Source organism: Hylobates moloch, unplaced genomic scaffold, assembly GCF_009828535.3.
Source record: "Hylobates moloch isolate HMO894 unplaced genomic scaffold, HMol_V3 SCAFFOLD_13, whole genome shotgun sequence".
Lineage (NCBI taxonomy): Eukaryota > Metazoa > Chordata > Mammalia > Primates > Hylobatidae > Hylobates > Hylobates moloch.
Genome location: NW_026652288.1, coordinates 42,240,669 through 42,267,672, shown reverse-complemented (window position 1 = coordinate 42,267,672; position 27,004 = coordinate 42,240,669). Strand labels below are relative to the sequence as shown.

At 44.7% G+C, this 27,004-nt stretch overlaps 1 protein-coding gene and 1 pseudogene across 3 annotated transcripts in view; one reads left to right on the top strand and one right to left on the bottom strand.

The window, feature by feature from the left end:
- Window positions 1–27,004, bottom strand: part of PPM1H (protein phosphatase, Mg2+/Mn2+ dependent 1H) — a 290,772-nt gene that overhangs the window by 107,095 nt on the left and 156,673 nt on the right. The window lies entirely within an intron of this gene.
- LOC116480816 (glyceraldehyde-3-phosphate dehydrogenase-like) lies at window positions 6,301–7,552 on the top strand (annotated as a pseudogene).

Genomic DNA, 27,004 nt, shown 5'->3' with positions numbered 1-27,004 from the left:
TTCATGGGATGCTCTGATTCCATTACACACTCTTTCATCTGAAAGTGATTCGAAACGCAACATTAAACTGCACATTTTCAGAATGGAGGAGAAAATCTGGTACAAGATGACAAGGAGAAACCATTCGGAAAACGCTTTTTGACAGTGCATATCAATTTCAAGGCACAGGGAGGAAACATCCATTTTGTTCAAAAGCATCGGACTTCGTGGATTCTGTTTGGACGCAGTGGAAGTGTTCTTCTCTTTCAAAAGTATTAGAAACGCATTGTTGGGAAAGAAAGCAAGGCAGCTGAGGGACAAGCCAGGGTTACCTTACCATCGTCAGAGGATGGCTACTCTGTAGATGCTAATTAATGGTATCGAAAAATAGCTGAAAGGAAAAAAGTAAACTTAACAGCCTGGAATCAGTTTGGGTGTATTTCTTGTCATTCAATTTTCAGAATGGAAACTACTAAATAAGTCTGCAAATATGATGATTCATTTAACAAGACCCCAACTATGCAATTAAGCTCCTAGGCAAAAATATTCACAAATGACAGTCAAGGGAAAAATATTTCAGATCTTTAAGTATCAGCAAAAAAAAGTGACCACTCACAGAGCCATAGCTAAGTCCCATGTTCCTTGCTTTCTTCACAACCAGCCCAGTCTGTATTCATACCACCGAGAATAATTTCTCAGTGTCATATTCAGCCACTTTCTGTAGAAACATCTTAGTCCACCATCTTGCTATACCAGCAACACTCATGAAACCCAGTGCACCAGCACAAAATTTTCCAGATCAGGTAAATGCCTCAGTCATTAATGAAAGGTTTTCAAGGTGCCTATCATTTTTCAAAAAAAGAGGTCTATGTGTTTTTCTGTTTTTGAATTAGAGTCTGCATACCATAAAATACACCCTCTTAAAGTGATACAATTCAGTGTTTTTTGGTACATTCTCAGGGTTGTGCAACCATCACCGTTATCCAATTCCAGGACATTTTCAAAATCTGAAAAAGGACTCCCTATATCCTGTACTTTTTAGTAGCCACTCCCCATCTCTCCTTCCTTCTAAGCCCTGGCAAATACTAATCTACTTTGTCTCTATGGATTAATCTACTCTGGACATTTAATATGAATGGCATCATCCAATACATGGTCTTTATGACTGGTTTCATTTGCTAAACATATGTTTTCAAGGTTCATCCATGTTACAGCATGCATCAATACTTCATTCCTTCTTGTGGCTAAATAATATTCCATCACATGAACACATTTTGTTTATCCATTCATTACTTGGCAGACATTTGTGTTTCTATTTTTTTTAAAACAGTGAATAATGCTACTTTGTGTACAAGTTTTTGTGTAAATATATATTTTCAGTTCTCTCGGGCATATACCCAGGAGTGAAATTATTGAGCCATATGGTAACCTTAACTTTCTGAAGAACCACCAGTTAGCTTTCCAAAGTGACTGTACAATTTTATATTCCCAATTGGTGGGTTTTAGAACTTTCTCTTAAAGGGCTCTAGAGTTCAAACTAGAATCAGATCTGAAAATCTCAGTGATTTCTTATTCAGTACCCTTTTAAAGGCACCTTGCTGAAAAAGTTTTGCCTGCGTGTTTAGATTTCAATGTGTCTACCACACAATGCTTTTTCATTTGCATCAGAGGATACGTATTCTGCTTCTCTCTAGTGCAGGGTCAATATCTAAAATTCGCAATACTGCATGGTTCCCCAGCACAAATGTGTACAACCATTTGTTAAGTGCCAAATCAAGCACACTTTCTTTCTCATGGCAAGTAGCCAGACTGGGTGAAGCCACCAGAGGCATTTATTTTTCTCTCTACAGTAGTCTATTTATGAGTGGGACGAACTTTTCTCTTCTTTTTAAAGATGACTGTTGACTACAATGGCTCACTATTTGTGTGCCAAGACAGGTAGGACTTGCAGAGCCCAGGAAGCAATTTCTTCACTAATACCCTGCATTGGTCACACCCTTGTTTGATTTGTGTCTGATTGGGACCTCTTTACTTAAAAAACAGCAATGTGACGGAACAACCGAGCAGGGTCCCAAGAAGGGGAGTAAACACAATTCAAGGGGGGGAAAATAGAAGCTTTGAAGAGGCTAAAGCAAAAATGGTATTTTAGCCTGAGGGAAAGAATGAGGAACAATCTCATCACACTCGCCTTCATGCATTTAAAATGGGTTTATTCAGAGAACAGTGGGTGACCAGTTCTTCATGCTCAGAGTGAAACAAACAGGAGGAAATCACATCAAATCAGTAAAATTCTACGGTTGGAAAAGGGAAAATAATTAAACGGATCTCCCTGTCCCCAGGCGGGTTCATGGGACAATCCGGCTCACTGCAACCCCTCTGGTTCACCCATTCTCTGCCTCTCGGCCTCCCAAAGTGCTGGGATTACAAGCGTGAGCCACTGCGCCCGGCCGGAAAATAATTTCTTGATCTTCACATTATACATCTGACCAAAGCTCATGGATCGCCATCCCTGGAATTCTTAAAAAAGATGTAAAGGAGCTTTGTCTATATTTGCCTGCCAAGAATCTTGAGGCATCCTTCACTGTAATTTCTTTAAGGTGCTACAAATCAGGAACTACGTCTGCTGCATGAGGGCAAAACCAGACCCATAAACAATAAGATCTAGACTGTATAATGTACTGAGAATGTCTTGCAGTGTGCACTGTGGAAGTAAAGAGGACCTCTTTTTTGCTACATGCTCCTGTTCAAAATAAGTTACATTACTTCATCTGGCAGGGCAGGGAGGCTCATCTGTGGTTCATGGTCAGGTTATATGGGCTAGATGCTGCACACCACCCCTACCTGTAAGGCCTCTCTGGCTCTGCCTGGTAACAGTTACCCCAAGTCAGTTCCTTACAAGCAAAGGCCTGGGAAGCCCATCTCTCATTCATTGAACATAACCCATTAAGTTGGGTTTGGGAGCTGGCTGTGGTGAAATGAAAAGTGATCAAAGTTTGCAGTCCAGAGTTAATTTCAAGCTATGAATTAAGTATACTGGGAAAGTGAGTTAGCCACTCTGAGAATCAATTTTCCCCACTTGATAAATACCACTTTCTTCAGACTAAATGAGTTTATGTATGAAGGGACTTTATAGATTATTAGTTATGCTGAATGAGTAAATTAAACTCACATATAAGAGTCAGTAGAATAGCAGTTTACTTGGAACTTCGTTATTTTTGTGTAATGATAAGTGTCTACAAATGGGATCTTAAGGAACTGTACGAAAGAAAAAAAGATTTGTGACCTCGCTTAGGCTTTAAGAATAAAATGGTTATCCCACACTTTATCGTTAAATAAAATTTTAACATTTTGAAGATTTCTCATTGTCATTTCCGTTCATGTGTTCAGATCCCCCCAACATTCCACAGAAAAGAAGGAAGATTGACAGGGGGATTGGGGGCATTTTTGCTTCTCTTGCTCAATAGCTTTGAAACCTCACTCTGTTCATTACTATTAGTCTCCTTAACATTTTTCCAAGCATATCCATAATTTTTAATTTTATTGTGACAAAGAGATATATATAAAGGATTCCCATACCAAATCCCCTTTTCCTGCAAAAATTCTACTCAACCCATAATTTATCCAAGGCTCTTACAATTGTCCAAGTAAAAAATGAGTCTGAACTATGTCTGTGCAAACAGAAAATTCTTAGAGATAAAATACATAATTTAAAAAAATTATGTGGGAATTAAAGAAGAAAATGCCTGCGAATCTGCTGAGGTTCCCAGCTTGGACAATGAAGGACGATGATGCTATTAACACAGGAGAGACAAGCAGCAGAGTTGGTCTACAAAAGACACTGCATTTTGGGCACTTGAATTTGGGGCATGTGTCTGATGTCAGGTGGAGGGGCTAGTGAAGACACAGGTGGAAATGTGGGAGTGGTTCTTGGGAATGAGGTTAGGGCTAAAAAAGATTTGTGAATAGTCATGTCTATATGGTAGTTAAATTATAAAATTGAAACAAGTGTTCTAGGGAATGCATATAGAAAAAGGGGAGAAAAACAAAGCCGAGAACTGAACTAACATATTAAGTGAAAACACAGAAAAATAGGTCTGTTCTCTCATCTACCTTCTAATCTCAGCTACCTGGCAAACTCCTCTTCACAGAATAAATCAGTTAATTTAGGTTGGCCTCTACAACATTTCCCATGGAACCCGCTTCTGAATGAAAACAGGGGACCACCAAATGAAGATTCCTCATGCTCGAAAGAGTTCAGGAAACACTCTTCTTTGTCACGGGACTTTTCCAAGTCTTTAATATACTCATGAGGATTGTCGTTCTCCAAAACCAGGTTCCTTTGTAACAATGCCCAAATCTAACTACGGGATGAACATCTAACATCTTTCTGCCTTTCTACCATGTGTGCGTCAGATTCAGGGACGGAAGCACGTGACTGAGCTATAGCTTAGGAATACAGTGGGCTTCAGTCTTGGATCCTCACCCCCTACTCCTGAAGCCTTGTTGGATGTAAAATCAGAACTGTTCTGTTCCCTCTTGGAAAAAGGCCACGACAGACCAACTCTCTCTGCTTCCATTTTCTTTTTTGAGATGCACAGGCAGAGGTAAAGAGGCTGAGACTGGTGGGAGCTTGCCTGGGAGAAGGCCAGGTTCTCTCCCCCTCTCTCTGGCTTCCTCCATTCTGGTTATTCTCTTAAATAGTTTTCCAGATAAGGGGGATCAGGGTGGGCTCCCACTAACCTCATTTCCACTAGTTCTGACTTGAAGCTTGGGCTTTCTTGTTCTGATTCTTACTTGATTTTTGTTTTTGCTGCTTCTCTGGAATGACCTTCCCTCATCACCAGGATTAGAAGTATTATTTTCCCTCTCACATTGAGAAGGTGGAGAAAAACCACAGGAAAAACTAAGGCTCCAAAACAGATAAAAATATTACAGAGGAGAATCTTGCTGCAATAAAAGGGATCAAATCCTCTGACTTCAATGGATTATATTTTAGGGCCCCAAAAGTCCTCAAAAATGAGGCTGTCACAGTACTGTTAGGGATCTGGAAGGAAGGGCATTGAAGAAGAGATGTGGCTGTGGCCAAAGATTAGAGATAGGCAAATCAGGTGTAATTTTTAACATAGAAGACTATGGATTCTGCACTGTGAGAAGGAGAGGGTTGGTATCCAGTCTTGATAAGATTCTAGAGTAGGCTGAGGACAGTGTAATCCCAGCACTTTAGGAGTCTGAGACGGGAGGATCGCTTGAGTGCAGGAGTGCATGACCAACCTGGACAACATGATGAGACCCCGTCTCTAGCAAAAATACAAAATATTAGCCAGGCTTGGTGGCACATGTCTGTAGTCCTAGTTACTTGGGAGGCTGAGGTGGGAGAATGGTTTGAGCCTGGGAGGTAGAGGTTTCAGTGAGCCAAGATCAAGCCACCACTGTACTCCAGCCTGGGTGACAGAGACAGACACTGTCCAAAAACAGATTCTAGAGTAGATCATGAAAGAAAGCCTTGTGAGGGCTAGTGAAAGAAAGCAGCAGTCACTGGTGGTCTACCTGGGTTCCTTAAGAGAGTAAGTCACCTCATTCCCAATGCTTCTCTCCCAAACCCCTTCCTCGTCCAGCTAAAAGAAATGCTAAGCCAGGCTGGGTGCGGTGGCTCATGCTTGTAATCCCAGCACTTTGGGAGGCCGAGGCGGGTGGATCACGAGGTCAGGAGATCGAGACCACGCTGAAACCCCATCTCTACTAAAAGTACAAAAAATTAGCAGGGCGTGGTAGCGGGCGCCTGTAGTCTCAGCTACCAGAGAGGCTGAGGCAAGAGAATGGCGTGACCCCGGGAGGCGGAGCTTGTAGTGAGCCGAGATTGCGCCACTGCACTCCAGCCTGGGTGACAGAGCGAGACTCCGTCTCAAAAAAAAAAAAAAAAAGAAATGCTAAGCCATAGTCTTTACTTGGATTTTAGAAATCAACAGTCTTTCATGATCTTTTGGTTGACAGTGAAGAGGAAGGGTTAGTACAAGTAAAAATAAGCAAATTAAAAACAGTTGAAAGGTAACAAAATGGAAGAGTTTCCATCCATGAGACACTTGTTGTGATTCAGCTCTGTGGCATGGCTGTCGGGAGAGTGAGGGTAAGTTTTAAGGATGTTATCTTTACAAGGTGGGTGGCCTTCAGCTCTCTACCATGCAGGTCAACTCAGTTCTGAGAGGTGCCACATGTGAACAGGGAAATCACACAAGAACATGCCAAGGAGAGACCTGGATGATGAGAGGCTCAAGCCAGTCATCGTCTTTCGATAGTAAGAATACCATGTCTTTCTTTGCTTAATCTTGTTTATTTGTATATTTAAATTGTACATAAGTAGGTCTCTGCTCCTCCCATTTGACAGACAGCCGCCTCTTCTCTCTCATTGCCAGCTGCATCCCTGAGACACTACGGTGAAGGTGAAGATCAATGGATTTGGCTGTATTGGGTGCCTTGTCACAAGGGCTGCTTTTAACTCTGGTAAAGTGGATATTGTTGCCATCAATGACCCCTTCATTGACCTCAACTACATGGTCTGTGTGTTCCAGTATGATTCTACCTGTGGCAAATTCCATGGCACTGCCAAGGCTGAGAATGGGAAGCTTGTCATCAACAAAAATCCTATCACCATCTTCCAGGAGCAAGATCCCTCCAAAATCAAATGTGGCAATGCTGATGCTGAGTATAGGCTGGGGCTCACTTGCAGTGGGGAGCCAAAAGGGTCATCATCTCTGCCCCTTCTGCTGACGCCCCTATGTTCGTGATGGGCATGAACCATGAGAAGTAATGACAACAGCCTCAAGATCATCAGCAATGCCTCCTGTATCACCAACTGCTTAGTGCCTCTGGCCAAGGTCATCCATGACAACTTTGGTATCGTGGAAGGACTCATGACCACAGTCCACGCCATCACTGCCACCCAGAAGACTGTGGATGGCCCCTCTGGGAAACTGTGGTGTGACAGCCACGGTGCTCTCCAGAACATCATCCCTGCCTCTACTGGTGCTGCTAAGGTTGTGGGCAAGGTCATCCCTGAACTAAATGAGAAGTTCACTGGCATGGCCTTCCGTGTTCCCACTGCCAATGTGTCAGTCGTGGGCCTGAACTGCTGTCTGGAAAAACCTGCCAAATATGATGACATCAAGAAGGTGGTGAAGCAGGTATCCAAGACCCCCTCAAGGGCATCCTGGGCTACACTGAGCACCAGGTTGTCTCCTCTGACTTTAACAGTGACATCCACTCTTCAACCTTCGATGCTGGGGCTGGCATTGGCCTCAATGACCACTTTGTCAAGCTCATTTCCTGGTCTGACAATGAATTTGGCTACAGCAACAGGGTGGTGGACCTCATGGCCCACATGACTTCCAAGGAGTAAGACCCCCGGACTACCAACCCCAGCGAGAGGAAGAGAGAGGCCCTCACTGCTGGGAAGTCCCTGCCACATTCAGTCCCCCACAACACTAAGAATCTCCCTTTCTCAAGTTTCCATGTAGACCCCCTGAAAAGGGAGGGGCCTAGAGAGCCCCACCTTGTCATGTGCCATTAATAAAGTCCCCTGCACTCAGCCAAAAGAAAAACTTGTACATAAGTAACATATACTACATATGTAATCACAGTTTTTTTAAACAAATGTTTCATGAAGGAAACATGTACATGAATGTACATGTACGTTCCTGAGGAGGAGAGTCATCATCCACAAAGAGGTGGTCCAGGCCAGGGAATACTAAGACTCAGGTGAGCTGGTGACATTTGGGAATGTGGTCCTGAAAAGGTGAAGAGTACTTACTGAGAAATACAAGGAAAAAGTAGGGGAGGGGAAAAGAAGGAGGGCGCTGAATCTCGGAGGAGCCAATTGAACGGCCAAATATGATGGCACATGAAAGCCTAAAGAACTGTGGGAGCAGCCTCTATAGCAAGCTGCAGAGATGAGAGGGAGAGAGAGAGCAGGATATCTAACCAGGAACCAGTTGGACCTGGGAAAGCTGACTTGAGAGGCACCTGTGATGTTAGCAAAGATTTAACCAAAGCCAAAGACAGCATCTCCAAGGGCTCAAAGGGGAAAACTCTCCTTCCAGAGTTCACAAGGGACACTCAATACTATGACTGGTCCAGTTGGAAAATGAGGGTGGGGAAAGGGTGGATGACCAGAAAATGGCACCCCCAATGATGAGAGTCTGCAGACAGAAACACATGGCCAAAGAGGCACTAAGAGGCACTGTTTGGTCCTCGTGAGAAGCCTCAGTGGGGTGGCTTTTATCCCCATATTCCCTCATGCTCTCATAGGGCTGGGTTATGAATCTGAATTATCTGAGTGTAGACAGTAGGGAACAGGAAAGGAGGAAGAACATCATGGATAAAATCAGGAGTGTGATTTTTGATAGATAAACTGTTTCCTGTTTTTGCTGGGATTAGTTATGCCAAAAGTGGAAACTCAGCTTCCTGAGATACCTCCCATTTCAACACAAGAAATAGGAGAAATATTTATATCATGGCCTGGTAAGGCTGAAAAAATCTTCAGGTGCATAAAAAATATCTTAAGTTCTACAGAAACTATTATAGTTACTTAGGGTTTAACTTCTTTCTCAAACTGTAAAATGAAAATAGACCAGTTAACCCTTAGATCACAGGAATGAATAAAATCAATGAAGAGATAAATTAACTGGAAGAAAACACACTCCAGTAAATTCACCAGAAATCTACCATCATAGATCTACTATTTTCAAGTGTTTTTCTGGCGGCAAGTTTCAAGTTGTAAGGTTGTCTTTACAATAGCATTATTGAGAGGCACTTCCTACCATAACACCACTGCAGAAAACACTCGGAAGCAGCTGTATCATTTAAGACCCATGTTTCTGTGTCCCAATTTCTATGGACTTATTCAAATTTACAATTTCAAATGTTTAGCATCAGTCAGTAAGTCACACACTCCACAGAACAAGAGACTCTTAGCACACAATTATCTTATTCCCATTGGCTGGTCTCATTCACAACCACCTCTCAAAGGAGAAAAGCAGATGGAGGCTTCCCACATGCAACCCTTTATGGCTCCAGCCTGGTGCAATTTAGGAGTGAGGTTTAGAAGGAATTAGAAAGCGCATTAATAGAGACATTCATTGTAATTTGACACATGAATTTGCCATTCAAAAGGCTAAACTGAAGTGCTTAAAGCGAAGTGCTTAAAACTACCCCAGAACCCTAAAGTAATGTACCATAATTACAATTACATTCCTTCAATAATAGATTTAAAAAGTTAATACTTTCTTGTGTTTGGCTGGAATCACTCAGTCATCCACTGTAGTTGTGAGATCTCTTTCTTGGAAATCAACATCTTCATTTGGGTTCCGCATGAATAATTCTTGGAAGCTACAAAGTCTTTGAAGGGTATTTATTTTTGCCTTGAGGTCTGGTGGCCTCTAAGTTCACATGAACCTCACAGATGCAAACTATCTCAGCATGATTCATCTATGCCTATAGAGTTCTCACCAAAGGGAGGTCCCTGCCTGTGTGGGGTTTCTGTATTTATACTGCTTGTGTGTTTATTTGTAGTTAAAATTGTTTTCACAAGTCAAATAAATTTAAAGATGACCTACAATGCACATGCATGAGAAATTAAGCCAAAACTCAGATTCTTGACTGAATAACTGTTTTATCTTGGTGGTGGGACATGTGCTTTGCCTAAACTTCAAACTTCTTATCCTTCTGCCTCCATAATTGCAATCATCTCCCTCTCCACACTGGCTACATTTTATTTAAACCTTCAAACTGTGGAGGAAAACAAAGAAGCATCTAACCCAAGACAGGTGTCATCTAGACAGGAACTATCTGAGAGTTAAGAGAATTTCTTTTCTCCATGAAATGCTGTGGTGGTTAGTGTCAGGCCTCTGAGCCCAAGCTAAGCCATCATATCCCCTGTGATCTGCACGTATACATCCAGATGGCCTGAAGCAACTGAAGAGCCACAAAAGAAGTGAAAATAGCCTTAACTGATGACATTCCACCATTATGATTTGTTTCTGCCCCACCCTAACTGATCAATGTACTTTGTAATTTCCCCCACCCTTAAGAAGGTTCTTCGTAATTCTCCCCACCCTTGAGAATGTACTTTGTGAGATCAACCCCCTGCCTGCAAAACATTGCTCCTAACTCCACCGCCTATCCCAAAACCTGTAAGAACTAATGATAATCCACCACCCTTTGCTGACTCTCTTTTCGGACTCAGCCCGCCTACACCCAGGTGAAATAAACAGCCTCGTTGCTCACACAAAGCCTGTTTGGTGATCTCTTCACATGAACGCATGAGACATTTGGTGCCGAAGACTTGGGTAAGCGGGACTCCTTCGGGATACCAGTCCCCTGTCCTCGCCCTCACTGCATGAAGAGATCCACCTATGATGTCAGGTCCTCAGACCAACCAGCCCAAGGAACATCTCACTGATTTTAAATTGGGTAAGAGGTCTCTTTTTACTCTCTTCTCCAATCTCTCTCTCTATCCCTCAACCTCTTTCTCCTTTCAATCTTGGCACCACCCTTCAGTCTCTCCCTTCTCTTAAGTTCAATTCCTTTCATTATCTGGTAGAGACAAAGGAGACACATTATATCTGTGGACCCAAAACTCTGGCGCTGGTCACGGACTTGGGAAGACAGCCTTCCCTTGGTGATTAATCATTGCCGGGATGCCTGCCTGATTATTCACCCATGTTTCAGAGGTGTCTGACCATGTGGGGACGCCTGCCTTGGTCTTTCACCCTTAGCAGCAAGCACTGCTTTTCTGGGGGGCAAGCACCCCCAACCCCTTCTCTCCATGTCTCTACCCCTTCTCCACTTTCCTGGGGGGCAAGCACCTCCCACCCCTTTTCCACTTTCCTGGCGGGCAAGCATCTCCCACCCCGTTTCCACTTTCCTGGCGGGCAAGCATCTCCCACCCCGTTTCTACTTTCCTGGCGGGCAAGCATCTCCCACCCCTTTTCCACTTTCCTGGCGGGCAAGCACCTCCCACCCCTTTTCCACTTTCCTGGCAGGCAAGCACCTCCCACCCCGTTTCTACTTTCCTGGGGGGCAAGCACCTCCCACCCCGTTTCTACTTTCCTGGGGGGCAAGCACCTCCAAGCACCTCCCACCCCGTTTCTACTTTCCTGGGGGGCAAGCACCTCTCACCCTGTTTCCACTTTCCTGCGGGGCAAGCACCTCCCACCCTGTTTCCACTTTCCTGGGGGGCAAGCACCTCCCACCCTGTTTCCACTTTCCTGGGGGGCAAGCACCTCTCACCCCTTCTCCACTTTCCTGGGGGGCAAGCACCCCCCACCCCTTCTCTCCATGTCTCTACCCTTCTTTTTAAACTTGCCTCCTTCACTATGGGCAACCTTCCACCCTCCATTCTTCCTTCTTCTCCCTTAGCCTGTGTTCTCAAGAACTTAAAACCTCTTCAACTCTCACCTGACCTAAAATCTAAGCGTCTTATTTTCTTCTGCAACACTGCTTGGCCCCAATACAAACTCGACAATGGTTCTAAATAGCCAGAAAACAGCACTTTTGATTTCTCCATTTTACAAGATCTAGATAATTTTTGTCGAAAAATGGGCAAATGGTCTGAGGTGCCTGACGTCCAGGCATTCTTTTACACATTGGTCCCTCCCTAGTCTCTGCTCCCAATGAGACTCGTCCCACATCTTTCTTCTTTCCCTCCCGCCTGTCCCTTCAGTTCCAACCCCAAGCGTCACTGAGTCTTGTGAATCTTCCTTTTTCACTAACCCATCTGACCTCTCACCTCCTCCCCAGACTGCTCCTCCTCAGGTTGCTCCCCGCCAGGCTGAATCAGGCTCCAACTCTTCTTCAGCCTTTGCTCCCCCACCCTATAACCCTTCTATTACCTCCCCTCCTCACACCCAGTCTGGTTTACAGTTTCATTCTGCAACTAGCTTTCCCCCACCTGCTCAACAATTTCCTCTTAGAGAGGTGGCTGGAGCTGAAGGCATAGTCAGGGTACATGTGCCTTTTTCTCTATCAGACCTTTCCCAAATCAGCCAGTGTTTAGGCTCTTTCTCATCAGACCCCACTAAATATATACAGGAATTCCAATACCTAACTCTGTCCTACAATTTAACCTGGAGTGACTTAAATGTCACCCTAACAGGCCAATTCCCAGAATGACTAAAGAAAAATAACTTTTCCTATAAAAGGTGAGAAAATAGCCAAATGACCTAGACTGGCTCTGAAGGGTAAGCACTGAGTCCCAGGTTGAAGATTACATTCTAACCACACACCAGTCATACTCTGCTCTAGGAAAAACCTTAAGTATTGTGACCTTCTGTCCCTAACTTAGATGTTGTTTACTTTCAGTTTACATACAGTGCAAACACCAGAGCGTACATGATTTTCAAGTCAAAAAAGATAAGGACTAATCCAGAAAGGAGAAGGAATTCTATTTCATGCAGGCTCATTAACAGCAGCAAGAGATAACAAAACCACAACACAGGAGGCTTTAGAAAAAAACTAAATAAAAAGCTGTAATCTCAAAGAAGACTACAGCCAACAATAAATATTAATACTATAAAGTAAGGTCCTAAGGACTCCACAGTTACGGAGGAACAAGGGATCAGAAGTTCATATCCATTATTTGGAAGCATTAAGAAATGTTTAGATTATTTTCCATTACTCTGTGTTTGAGGAGGAAGGGGAAAAGCTGTTTCAAACCTGTATGCAGAGTGTAATTTCCCTGGGGGGAAAATGGGATTATGTATGAAAAAAGGCTGGAAAGATATACCCCTAATTGGTAACAGTGGTTGGGGAGGGGAGGAGATTACAGGCAATTTTTCTTTTTTGCCTGTTTACATTTTCTACAAGAAACATGACATATATCTACAGCAAAAACTGTGTAACAAATCCTTGAATTTTCCTGCTAAAATTGGTCTATGTTTTGTACTAAGGTAGAGATCTCTACCACAAAACACCAGGCGGAGATAGGCCTGTTTAGTGCTTCTCATCGCCCCAGCCTTATAGGCCCTCATTTCCCCATAAAAAAAGGGATGGAGAAGGGTACTGAGAATCTTTATAAAAGGTAGCCACTTATAGGAGTGTTTTGCAAGAGTTTGGGGAGTCCACACAGTGGAGCTGGCTGGCTTAGTGTAATAAATAGGCTGCGGTGAGAGTCATTCTAGGCCACGGCACCCATGGGCATGATCTGCCTTAATTTTACCCATGGGGAATGACACAGCAAGGAGCTGGAAGGCTTCGACATGAAGACTGACCTCTGCAGACTGGTGTGAGGGAAATGGACGTGGCTCCCAGCAGTGGCTCTTCCCACTCTCAGGACCTGCCATCTGTGGCCTGAGACCAGAGACCCACAGCCAGGCAGAGAGTCTCCCAGCACAGGCCCAGTCAGCGCCCCGTCTGCAGCTCCTCTCTTGGTAGCACTGCCCTGCTGTGTGCCAACAACTTGGGAGTCACTGTTATAGAGAATCTGCCAAGCCCCAAGTTTGCCTTCGGGTTAACCCCTAACTATGTATGGCCCATCTTAGGAGTTCCTTAGAGAGGTTTCTGTCTTGCACAGGTGGTCAGGTGAGTGTGCACGAAGCTCTGTGATCAGACCCTGTGGTGACCACACCTGATGTGTGCTTGTCCAGAGGGGGCTCACTGCCATGGAGTCTGTAGCAGTGCCTGGCCATGAGCGTCAGAGGCCTCAGCAAAGGCCTTCCTGATCTTCCTCTGGGAACTCCGGATAGCCAAGGAGCAGCCCCATGCTCAGAAAGCCACAGAGCAGGACAGGAAACTTTAGAAGCTCGCCTTCCTCCAAGGCTTGGCTTTTCATTCAATTGTAGACTCTGTTGGAGGCTCAGAAGAGGCATGGTAGATGCGCCTGACAGCAGTAACTTACGCATACCCCGAAAATGATCCTTATAGCAGACACACCTGACAGCAGTAACTCAAGAAATGAGGGTTGCCATGTGGAGGGTGCTAGGGGGAGGATGCTAAGTGAAGACACTATACAAACTGCGTCCTTTTTACAAGCAGTTGCAGTTCTGTCCAGCCTGCCACCACTGGGCCATTTCTGTGTGTAAGTTCCCCATAATAAAACCTTGTGTCTTGTTTGTTGGCTTTGGGTCTCTTCTTCAGGTTCTTGAACGTGGTGTCATCCCTACTGAAATTAATAGGGATCTAGCATGACAGAGGAACATGTGATGAAATAAGATAAAAATAGGGGCAATACCAGTTAAGAAATAAAGAACACTTCACTGATGACCGAGAAGGGAGAGGCTGGCAGGGAAACCTGGAGGAGGCTGAAATGCCTTTGGACCTGAAGAACTTTGCATGATTCAATCCTTCCTCTTAATGAAGGGAAAGAAACTATTTTTTTTTTCAAAGCACCTGCCAAGAAGCAGGTACTGTGTCTAATTTCTCTTCAACAACGCAACGAGGCAAGAAGAGTTTTTAAGTGACAGTCCTGAAGTCCCCAAGCAGGGACTGAGAAGCAGATTTACCTGGCTCCCAATATGTGCTGCCTCCCAGATCAAGCAAATGGTCTTTTCAGGTCTGTGAATCCATCCAAGGTCATCTCTTGCCTGCCCACATTGGGCTGTCTGGGTGCAATCAGGCAGACCAGCATTGCGTGCTGGCCTTTCCACTTGTCCCCTGTTACCCTGGACTGGCTGTTAGGCCAAGCCTCAGCTCCCTCCCCTCTATAAGCCATGGCCATCTACCGCACACCATGCTATGAAGATCATCAGTCAGGGCTGAGCACCAAATCCAGATAGGGTAAATGTGCACGAGTGGGAGTGGGCATCAGGAGCAGTGGTCCTGATTTCAGATCACCTGCTTTGCATGCAGCAGTTGCTTTTCAGCTGTGAGACTAATTGTTCACAACTTGACAAAGCAGGTCAAAGTACAACACAAATTGCTACAACCTCTTGCCAGTCCTCGGCTCATTTCTTCTTCAGCCCTTCCTCACTTGATGGGTAATTAGAACACTTGTCAAATACAGAAAGTTGAAATCACTAATGTGACTCTAAAACTTATTGCAGATCATTAAACATTTACTAGAGGTGCATAATGCAGAGATGTGGTAAATGACATTTCTTCACAGAAATTGTTGAGCTTAGAAATCTTCAATCATTTCATTTTAGGGGTGAAGCAACCAAAATCTTAACAGGCTAGTGGTTTGGCCAGACCTAAACCTGAGGGGTTCATTATTCCATTTGCTGTGCTTGCTACCAGTCATGGTGGACTATTAATTCTCACCTCCACTCCTGGTTGCTTTTGAACATGTGGGGTGAGCTTTGAGAGAGCCAATGTCCTAAGACAGAGGAACACTCCTGATGCATTTTGCCCCCTCCAGTGAAGGTCAGGGTGATTCTCAGTCCTGGATTCCTGCCTCGATCCAGCTGCTGCCTTTTCTTTGTCTGCACTGGTTTCTGCTCCATGCCGGAGGGGACTATCCTCTCTCTCCTCTCCTTTGTAAGATCCAATAATACTAAAAATGTTGAACTCTGGTGAATTTCCGTCCAGACAATTGCCAGGGACAAAAATAGTGAAATGAGAACAAATGGGAGTGACCCAGAAGAGAGAGTGCACCCAGAGAGACCACAGACTCTGGAGTCAGGATGTGGAGGCACCGTCTAGGGACACCAACGTCCCCTGGCTTATGTCCTATATTGCCAGGAGGGGGAAATGTGTGCTGGAAATCTAGGTATGCCCTAAATTAGCGAGTGGAGATCATGGCTGCAAATGCTAGACAGAGCCAAACCACCATTCTGAAGCAAATCTGTCTGAAATGTTGAGTAACAGCTATACTGAATAAAAACATTCTGTGCATATGGAAGGCTCAGCCTCCAAAGGAGCTTGACATTTTTAACTATAAAAAGGTCTCAAATTAAATCCATGTGACCTTGAGTGTAACAGGAACCCCAGGAACAACACACTTTTACCAATCAAATCAGAACTTCCAAGACCTTTCTTCCTCTCCTATTTTTTTTTTTTTTTCTTTCAGAGTTTACTCCTCGAGCACCTCCTACCTCATGCCAGGCACTGTGCTAGGCACTGGGATCAGATGGGGAAGCAGAGAGGGCAGTTTCTGCTGCACAGAGCTCATAATATAGGGAGGAGCCATGATCCATCTGTGAAGGTGGGAGATGCCTCAGTCAGGGAGGTCCAGGAGGGGACAGTGAGGCTGAGGCTGAAAGGACTGGCACAGGGGGCCATGGAGAAGGATGGAGGGAGAGAAGTTCAGGTAGAAGCAACCACATGTGTGAAGGCCGCATGGTGGCGGATGCTCGGCCTGTGTGAGGAGCTGGACAAAGTCACGCGTGCCGCTTAGTTAGGAAGAGGACAGGCTCAGGGGAGGCTCAAGGGATGGGCTGGGGCCAGTCAGAAGGACCTTGCAGGTCATCAAAAAAGTTCAGATGAGCTCAGTAGTCATCTCTGAAGGGCTTTGACAGGAGGGTTTATCTTTTACAAAGGTTATCCCTGTTGTGTGTGGAAACTGGACTGCTACAGGACAGAACTGAGAGAGGGAACCAGGGTCTGTTGCTGAAGTTCAATGAGGTGTGTGACAGTACATGACCAACAGCAGTGCAATGGTGAAAAAGAGAACTGATGTCCACCAGATGTCATCTGGAATCAGAACTGACGCGTGAGGATGGACTGGGAGCTGGGCACAGTAAGGTGGAGGCCATGTTTGCTAGGTGCCTCTATGTGCTGGGTGTAAGGAGAGTGTGTTTCCCCAAAAGAAGCCATCTCTGTCATTCATATGCCAGGTCCTTGCGCACCCACTGTTAATGATGTCCTCCCTGGACTGACTGCACCTACTTGTCTTTAAAGAATATGGAAAAGCCTGCAATGGTAGCAATGCTGTGACGGTCTTTTCAAGCAGCAATACTATACATCATCAATTTTTGAAGCACCTAAGCAGAGTTGAGCCTGCTTCTAGAAGAGTTTTGAGAGAATACGAAGATAAGATTTGATTCCTGCCATAAATGAGCTCTGGTCTATTAGGGAAGAGAGAGAGACACCCAGTTACAGTGCAGTGTGAAAAGTGAAGCAAAAGAAATACAGGGGAGACCCTTGGGCCCCCGGCACACAGAGAGGCATTGGTGAACAGATGTCTGCCTGGGATGGGATGGAGGAGTCAGGGAAGACCTCAGGGAAGAAGTGATGCTGAAGCTGAATCTTCTAGAAGACATCCCAGGGCTGTTCTTGACAGAGGAGGAGGGAAGTATGTTGTCAAGACAAGGGAGATGTGAGTACCTGGTCTGGCATTGCCAGAGCTCAGGATGTGAGGATAAGAAGTGACAGGTGAAGGTAGAAAGAGGCTAGAATCTGGACTTCAGTCTGAAGATACATCACTGAAGGACTTTCAACAAAGAAGTGGTGTGGCCACCCCACATTGTAGTAATCTTGGGGTCTGCCAGATGGGTGCCAATGCAGTGGCCAGCCCTGTAAGGGGCCCAGGTGAGGCTTCTATATGGAGTCTACAAAAGATGCAGCTGGTGATTAACAGGGATTGATGTCAGAAGGGGTGGGCAGGGGGAATGCAGGTCAGGGTAAATTATCCTAGGTTTTTTGGTTTAAGTTTAGGCACTTAGTGGCCTAAGAACACAGGAGAGAGGGCTCTATTGGGGAAAGAAAACTATGCTAGTTCTGGGCATCTGAAGTATGAGATTTGCAGGACATCTTATTTACCCATACTTTACTTTTACCCTTGATTGGAAGGGTGATTACATAAACATACACAAAATAAAATAAAAATATATGTGGAAAATAAAACTAGAAAGATCACAGGAAGGTAGGAATTAAGTTAATACAAAAAACACGTACTGTAAGGCCCTTGCGCTTATTAGAAGTGGGTCACAAATGCTTCCTAACAGGCAACACAGATACAAACCAGGATCAGTTTACACAACTCAGGGCCCAGAATGAATTAAAAAAAGCCACAGAAACAAAAAAAAAATTACCCTGCTCTCAGTCCCCGGGCTTTTCCTAAATTGCATGTGAGAGAAAAGTCCTCTGTGGTCCTGAAAAAAGAGGAGGCTGTGTGATAGAATGAGCAAGCTCTTCAGCAGGGTCCTTCAGTGAATGCCACAGCACATTTCACACAGCTGTTGCTTGCAACCTTCTCCAATGGAGGCGCATGGCATAAGCAAGCTGTTCAGGAAACCATTGTGCAGGGCCACAAGTGTGAGCTTCAGGCTTCATCCAGGGATAGATTTGAGAATTTCTAGAAGGGTGCGAGGAATAGAAATCCTTCCTATATACTGTTTCTCTCAACAGACTCTTTCAGAAATACCAAAAGGCAGCAAGTTCATGGCCACCCTGCCCAATAAATACCCGAAAAGCAGTTACACCACCAGCCAAACAATAAATAGGCTTGCTCAGTTGGTTAGGGTTGTGGGGGAAGCAGAATGATCAAGTGTGAGGGAGGTTCAAGTCGAACCCTGCCACGTGCCTCATGGAAAGCTCCTGATGCTCTGCAGAGAGGTGGGAGGCTGACAAGAGGGGAGAGATGACTGGAGGAAGGTGGTCATGGGGCCTGGAGTGTGGGAGGGAAGTGCGGCTTGGATTTCTATACTTGGGCAACATCGGGATGTGAGTGGATGCTGAAGGTGCATGAGATGGCTCAGGGTGGGATGTGGAGAAGCTGGCTGAAGACGAACCCTGGGGCAGCTTGCATTTCAGTGGCAGGTGTGAAGAGGTTCCACCAGTGAAGGGGAGGGAGGGGGAGGGGAAATCCTAGAAGCTGGGCAGAGAGATTGTTTCAAGAGGGGTTGGTGTGTACTTATGGTAGCTGCCTTTAACCTCTCTGTAAGTGGGTGTTTTTGATAAGGTATTATTAGCTGCTATAGCAGATAATCCTAAATATCTCAATGGCTTCATACAGTGTGTGTTCATGTCACACATGAAATACATGGTCTGATTGGCTTGGGCATAGTCGCAGGGGTATTCTGCCAGCTTCAGCATGCGCTTCCAAAGCCATCCTGGTTTGTCAACTTTTAGTCTGGAGAAGAGTGAGGATGGTATGTGTGGCAGTCTCCTAGGATTCGTGTAATATGAGTCACAACAAATTTGGCAGCTTAACACAATAGAAAATGACTTCTCTCACAGTTCCGGAGTCTGGAAGCCTGAAATCAAAATCATAGGGCCATGCTCCTTCTGAAGACTCTGCAGAATCTTTCCTGGCCTCTTCCCAGCTTCTGGTGACTTCAGGAAATCCTTGGTATTCCTTGACTTGTGTCTTCTTAACCCCAGTCTCTACCTCCATTTCCTCCATTTTAACTGGGTCATCTTCCCTGTGTCTGTCTACACATGCCCTTCTTAAGTCCAGTCACTGGATTTAGGGTCTACCCTACTCCAGTTTGGCCTCATCTTAATTATATCTACCAAGGTCCCATTTCCAAGTAAGGTCCCTTTCACAGGTGCTGGGGGTTAGGACTTGAACATAACTTTTTGAGGGAACATAACAGTTCAAGACAACAGTAGGTGTGAGGTTTTCGTGGGTCACATATCACTCTGCCCACACCCCCGTGGTTGAAACTGAGTCATGTAGCTATACCTGCAATACACTGAAGGCCGAGGAAGGTTGTTCCCCGTGCTCAGAAGAAAAAGGCAGCACGAGGGCAGCTAGTCAGCTCCACCATACCACAGGGCAGGGAGATGGGGGAGCACATTGGGACAGAATCGAGGCTATCATGAGGGGGAAATGCAGCCAGGGAATGCATGCTCTGAGGCACAATCCTGGATGTGAAGAGAACCAAGTTAAGGGGAAGACATGCCTGTAATCCCAGCACTTTGAGAGGCCGAGGCGGGCGGATCATGAGGTCAGGACTTCGAGACCAACCTGGCCAACAAAGTGAAACCCTGTCTCTACTAAAAATACAAAAAATTAGCCAGGCATGGTGGCGGGCGCCTGTAATCCCAGCTACTTGGGAGGCTGAGGCAGGAGAATGGCTTGAACCCAGGAGGCGGAGGTTGCAGTGAGCCAAGATCGCGCCACTGTACTCCAGACTGGGTAAGAGAGTGAGACTGTGCCTCATAAAAAAAAGAGGAAGACACAGGGATAAGGGGAAGCTTGTGCGAAATGAGAGAACGTTGAGTATGTTTGCAGGCAGGTAAGAAGCCAAGGGGAAGGGAGCAAATACGGATATGTGGGGGCAGGGAGGATGGGTGGAGACTTCTTAGAGGAGGTGGAACAAAGAACACTGGTGGAAGAAATCAGCACATCCCTGAAGCGAAGTATGGAGAGGCACAAAGCCTGTGAAATACCAAATGATAAAAGACAAGACAGCTGGGGTTTGCCTGGCTTTTTAAGCCTGTTACCTGATTTCTTTTAGGCCTAACCTGAGACAGGTTTGTTTTGCACAGCTTATTGTATATATTCAGATACCTATACTACACACATTACACACAGATACGTTAGGAACATCTCTCTCCCAAGCACATTCCCAATGTGCTAATTCTGAGAGTTCTTGCAGAAATGTTGGGTCAACCAGAAGACTGCTTGCTGGCAATGCACTAGAATGGTAATGAATACTTTAGCATCATGTTATTATGTATCTGCTGCAGAAAGAACAGTGGGCTAGTCTAGCTCTTCCTGCTGTGGCACCACTAGCCCCAAGAGGCTCTGATCCACAAACCTGCACCACTTGGGGTAAGGAAGTTGTCTGCAGAGTCCACATTCAGAAAAGGTGGTGTCCCTAAACAGAATACCACTTTACCCTTTTAAGTGGCAGAATCCTGATGGCTGTGACAGGCAGAGGTGGCCTGTGTGTTAGCAACTGGTCCTCACACAGAGGGAGAAAGGGCACGGTTGCCCAATCACCGACAAAACCAGCCTCGTGGCCTTAACAAAATTAGCCTGTTTGAGAGCCTGCTCATAAGCTAAAGAATTAAGTATCCATTCCAGAAAACAATATGAAGATTGGTTTGTTGGTCTTCTGACATTCATTCAATGTCTTCTATGGGCAAAGGCAATTTGTGAAAAGCATGGCATTGAAAGTACCATACTGAACAGCTGTTTTTAACAGCTCCATGGGAAACCTCGAGTGACTGTTGATGGGTGTAAACCAAAAAGTATCCAAGACATGTCTCAATTGATTTAAAAGTTCATTTTGCCTACTTAAGTTAAGGAAGGCCTGGGAGAAAAAAAAAACATGGAATCACAGAAACAGTCTGTGGTAAGTACCTTTCTCCAAAGATGAATTTGAGGGCTTCAACATTTAAAGGGGAAAAGTGGGCTGGAGGGGAAAGAGGGAGGGTATGGTAACCCACGTGTTGCAAGAGAAAAGCAACAGGTAGGGAAATAGTAGATTATCTATTCATCTGGGGCTCAGTAAATTAGTACTTTCCATAAGATAAGGTGAACCCACAGTAGCTACCAGTGGAGATGTTTCACCTTTTATCTGCAGCTATTTGCTTAGGAACAAAAGGAAAGGCAGTTTCTTGTATGACTCAATTTTCAGCTTATTTTTTTTTTCCTTTTTGGCTTAATAAATTGGGGTCCCTAGTTTTTATTTATTTTTCCACCTGGGGGATAATATTACTAATGATAATTATTATGGTTATTGGTATAGTAATAAAACACTTATTGAGCATTTATTATATGCCAGGAACTGTGCTTAACATTTTACACACTTTAAATCATTTAATCCTTCTACTAACCTTATCACAGATAAGGCCTCTTATTATCCCCATTTCCCCATTTCCCTGATAAAGAAGGCACAGAGAGGTTAGGTATTTTGTTCAAGGTCCCACAGCGCTATGGTAAGTCACAGAAGCCAGGACCTGAATCCAGCTTGTGTTTCTCCAGAATCTGTGCTATTGATCAGTATATAACCTGTTCTACATCACAAGTGTTCCTATCTGTTCTACATACTGGGCCTCTGTTGTAAGGTCTCATTTAAACAAAGGGTCTGGAAAGTATAAAATACAGCTTTGTTTTTATAGATGATCTATTAACATTGAGAAATTGGTGCAGTCCATTTGGAAGGACCACGTGTCTCCGAAATGCTGGTGGCAAGGATGACCTGCCAGCTCAGAATAATGAAGAACATGACAAGGGTGTGGTGGGGGAACAACTATACAAAAACTTTGACACAGAAAAGCAGCAAAACAGGAGTGAAAAGCGAGCAGAGAGACGAATCAGTGTGAAAATGGATTGCACGAATCCAATTTTTGCAGGCAGGCCTGGTGGCCCACAGTAGGGAAAGAGTTCCCACTCTGCGATTTCAAAAGCCTCTTTATTATTGCCTGGGATACCACTGGAAAAGAAAAGCAAGGGTGCAGGAGCCGGGTGGGAAAGCACAGTCCAGCACAGAGGGTCAGGGCAGGCTCCAGGCCCAGCAATGCAGCTCTAGGCTTCTTGTGCAGCTGAGCTCCCTAGGAAGCAGTGACCTTGACTTCACGGCTAAGTCTTGCAAGAAAAAGAAAAAGAAAAAGAAAAAAAAAAAACCCACACAACTGTGTTTTTCGAATGCCTGAGAGCCAGGAGGCTTTTTTAAAGGCTTTGTTGAAAAAGGACTTTTTCTGTGTTACTTAGAGACAACCGCTGCTTGCCAAAATACTAGGTTAAAAAAAAAATCACAAAATTCAAGAACTGGAAAGAATATTACAGGCTGCCCAGCGTGTCCCAAAGCAACTAAATTATCATTATAAATTTTGTGAAGACACACACACACACTCACACTCACTCGCACACATACACACTCACACACACACTCTCACACACACGCACACACACACGGGCCTTTGGAGTGTGCTGACTTGAATTCAGCATCTTCTCCACATCTAATCTGGTAAGAATACAGTTCTAGGGTCCAGAGCTAATATCTGGCAGCAATATTGGCTATGATGAATTATATTACACCGTGGAGTCCTAAAAGCAGCTCAGTCACGCTATCAGAAAAGTTCACAACATACGCTTTTACATCAGCCCAAAAGTTCACATAGCCCTTTCATATGCAAGCCATCTACGCTGTAATGCAAACTATATTTTACCTTGCATCATGTATTTATTATAAACTTTAATATATTTACTATCTGCAGTAGTAGCAGTAGCAGGAATAATATATTGATAATCACTGTCGATAACTAGCATTTATTAGGTGCTTTCCATAAGGCAGGCAAGCACTTGTATAAACATTTCAAATGCACTCGATTCGCACATAATGTTTAATGCTTTTGCATGAATTACATTTTACTTATTTTGCCACCATTCCTTCCCACACCCCATTACAATGTGAGTTCCATAATGGCAGAGGTTCATGGTTTTTTGTCTTCATTATTAACTAAGCCTTCAGTTCTCAGAACACAGTAGGCATGCAAATATTTTCTGAGTTGAATTAATTCATTTAATCCTCACAATGACTGTAAGGGATAGGGATTGTTAGAATTCCTAATTTACAGACGAGGTAACTGGGGCACAGAATGGTTAAGTAACTGGCTGGAGGTTGCACAGTAAGTGATAGAATTAGGATTCAATCCTGGGCCATTTGACTCCAAACCCTATACTTTTGGTGAATCCCTAGCATTTCTATTTTAATAATGACAATAGCTAACATGTACCAAGTGCTTACTATGTGCCAGGTACCACATTGAATGCCTTCTGTGCACCCTCTCATTAATATAACAGTTCTACAAAGGAGGCTATTATTATTTTATTCACACATTTTAGAAGGATCCTCTACCTCGACCAAAGTCATTCTGCTAAGTTGTGCGGCTAGAATTCAAACTCAGGCCCACGTGAGTTCCAAGTGCATGCTCATAACCATTGCCCCATTCTGTGTCCTGAGCCATCCTTCACGTAGAGAGTTACTGTGCACTTTAGCTATGGGTCTCCCTTCGCTACTCTTTAAAAATTTTATTTAGATTTGTATCTAATTTTAAAATGTTCATACTATCTTTTTTCATAACCCATATAAAGTTTGGGTTACTAAAAGGGACTATCATTAAGTGAAAGAGCAGCACCCCCAGTCTGAGGGGTGAAGGTGAACTGAACCACGGCCATCAAAATCATATCAGGCTACGACAGGAGGAAGTGGTGCCAGCTGCAACTCTAGATCTGTGATGCGCTGAAACCCTTACGAAGGGATTCTGAAAAACCCTTTCCTTTGGGAAGATACCAGAGGGATGAGTCAAAGGGCACTTGCAGGGCTGGGGAGGATTAAAGACAGGAAACTGATCCCAGCCAGGTTGCTTGGCTCTGTCAGCTGACAGGCAGGCAGTAGTAGTGGGAGGCGCCAAGAGTGGGCAGTATTTAAAACAAAGTCATGGGCTGAGCGCGGTGGCTCATGCCTGCAATCCTAGCACTTTGGGAGGCCGAGGCAGGAGGATCATGAGGTCAAGAGATCGGGACCATCCTGGCCAATATGGGGAAACCCTGTGGCTCTACTAAAAATACAAAAATTAGCTGGGCATGGTGGTGCATGCTTGTAGTTCCAGCTACTCGGGAGGCTGAGGCAGGAGAATCACTTGAACCAGGGAGTCAGAGGTTGCAGTGAGCCGAGATGGCGCCACTGCACCCTAGGCTGGCGACAGAGTGAGACTCTGTCTCAAAAAAAAAAAAAAAAAAAAAAAAGAAAAAAACACACACAAAGGCATGAAGCCTGGGTGCCGTGGCTCATGCCTGTAATTCCAGCACTTTGGAAGGCCGAGGTAGGAGGATTGCTTGAATCCAGCAGTTCAAGAGCAGCCTAAGTGACGTAGGGAGCCCCTTCTCTGTAAAAATAAAAATAAATTAGCCAGGTGTGGTGGCGCATGCCTGTGATCCCAACTACTTGGGAGGCTGAGGTGGAAGGATCACTTGAACTTGGGAGGTCAAAGCTGCAGTGAGCCATGATCACGCCAGTGCACTCCAGCCTGGGTGACGGACTCAAACCCTGTCTCTAAAAATTTTTTTTAATAAAAATTTTTTCAAAAAACAAAGGGATGAAAGAATCCACTTCTCACATTGAAGGGCAGGATGTCATACCAAGGGAAAGGTGGTGGTCACCACTCAGGCCCACATGCAGCCACTAAACCATGAGCTGCTAGTTCAACTCATTTCTTGATGGGTTGAGCTTTGAAGAGTGATACAGGCAACCTTAATATCCAAGTGGCAGACACTGTGTCTGCAGCCTGCTGACCGGGACCTCTGAGAGCCAGAAGGAACTCAAAGGTCAGTGCCATATGGTTCTTCTGAAGCTACAGAGAGGAACATCAGGAGCAGGGTGGGGGCTTCCTGGGAAGCTTAGATTTGGGGAAACTGCTGAAGCACAGCTCTCAGAGGGAACTAAGTCCCATTGGAGCTGGCAACTGAAAAGTTTCTTTATGCTCTAGGTTTGGAGCATCTTATCTGTCTTCTGCCATCTATGCCTAACCTAACAAGACTGAAGGGAAGAAAATGGATCATAGCCTGCCGGAGTCCAGGAAGCTGAGCTGACCAGGTCAGTCTTTGGCTGGATACTAAGTTAGTGGTTCCCAAATATCAGAGCTGGAAAACACCATTGAAATCAATTAGTAAGATCTTGTTAACTCCACTTGTTCTTCAAAGCAGGAAACCGGCTCAGAGAATGAAGTGGATTTCCCACTGTTATGCAGTTTGCTACAGGAGAAGATTGTGATTCATCTCTGGACTCCCAGCCCAGTGTTTCTTTCCATTGCTGGAAATGAGGCAGCTAAGAGCAAAGACACACACCTGTACTCTGGAAACCTTTCTTTCTTTCCTTTTTTTGAGATATTTTTGTCAGGCTGGAGTGCAGTGGCGTGATCAAGGTTCATTGCAGCCTCAACCTCCTGGGCTCAAGCGATCCTCCCACCTCAGCCTCCTGAGTAGCTGGGACTACAGGTGTGTGCCACCACATTTGGCTAATTTTTAAATTTTTTGTAGAGATGGGATCTCATCATGTTGCCCAGGCTGATTTCAAACTCGTGAACTCAAATTATTCTCCTGCTTCGGCCTCCCAAAGTGGTGGGATTATGGGTGTGAGCCACCATGTCCAGCCAGGAAACATCTGTTTCTATAGTTATACTCCTTTTTTCCACGATAATGATTGAAAGTTTTGACCAAGGAGAAAATACATTCTTAGCAATCCCCCAAAATAGCAGAGACTCAGCAAACTGTTCATGGATAAAGAGTAGGTCCAGAGTATTATTTGATCTTAGAAAGAACCGATGTTGCTAAGCAGATACCAAGCAAAATCTCGGAAAGGGAGGAGGTGGGTCCTCCAAAAACAGGTGATGACCCAGGGTCTGATACGAGTCCTGCCACTGGCTATCTGTGGGAACTTGAGAAAGACAATTTCTGTGAGCTTCACTTCCCTTATCAGTAGAAAAGGGAATCTGGACTAGATGAGTGGTTCCCACAGTGGCCCCAAGCTCAAGGATTCTGATTCAGTAAGCCTGAGAATAGGGGCCCTGCAATTTTTATTATTATTTTTTTAAATCCCACAGGTGAATACATGAATGTCTGCCCTGGATTGATAGAGGGACGGGAGGATGGATAGATACATTTGATGAAAATTGCTAATTGCAGGATGTAGGTAGTAGGAACACAAGAGTGACTCAATTATTATATATGTTGGCAAAGTCCTCCAGGTGATTCTGACATACAGGCAAGTCTGGCATCCTCTGGACCAGATGCCAGCCTCAGACTGAGTTCAGGGGGCTTCACAGTCCCTCAGAGAAGCCCCAGGTGCCACCTTGGGCAAGGGAGCTGGTGTGAACCTGAGCCTTGTTCTAGAGTTTAGTCTGGGCAGCTCCACCTTGTTTGTTTATACACAGGAGAATTTGTATAAGATTCTACCAGAAAGTGTACCGACAATGGACCCATTGCTTAATGTATACAAGATGGTTTTTAAGGCCTTACATAGTTCCAACTGTTTATGAATTTACAAAATTACTTAAGGTTTGGTGTGCAAGATGGAACGAAGGCTTTAAAAATGAATATTATATATAAATATTATGAGTGTGTACACACACACACACATACACCTTCTTGGTTATTATAAGAGTCAAGCAAGAGAGGAGAGTTCAAGCTCAGACCTCATGG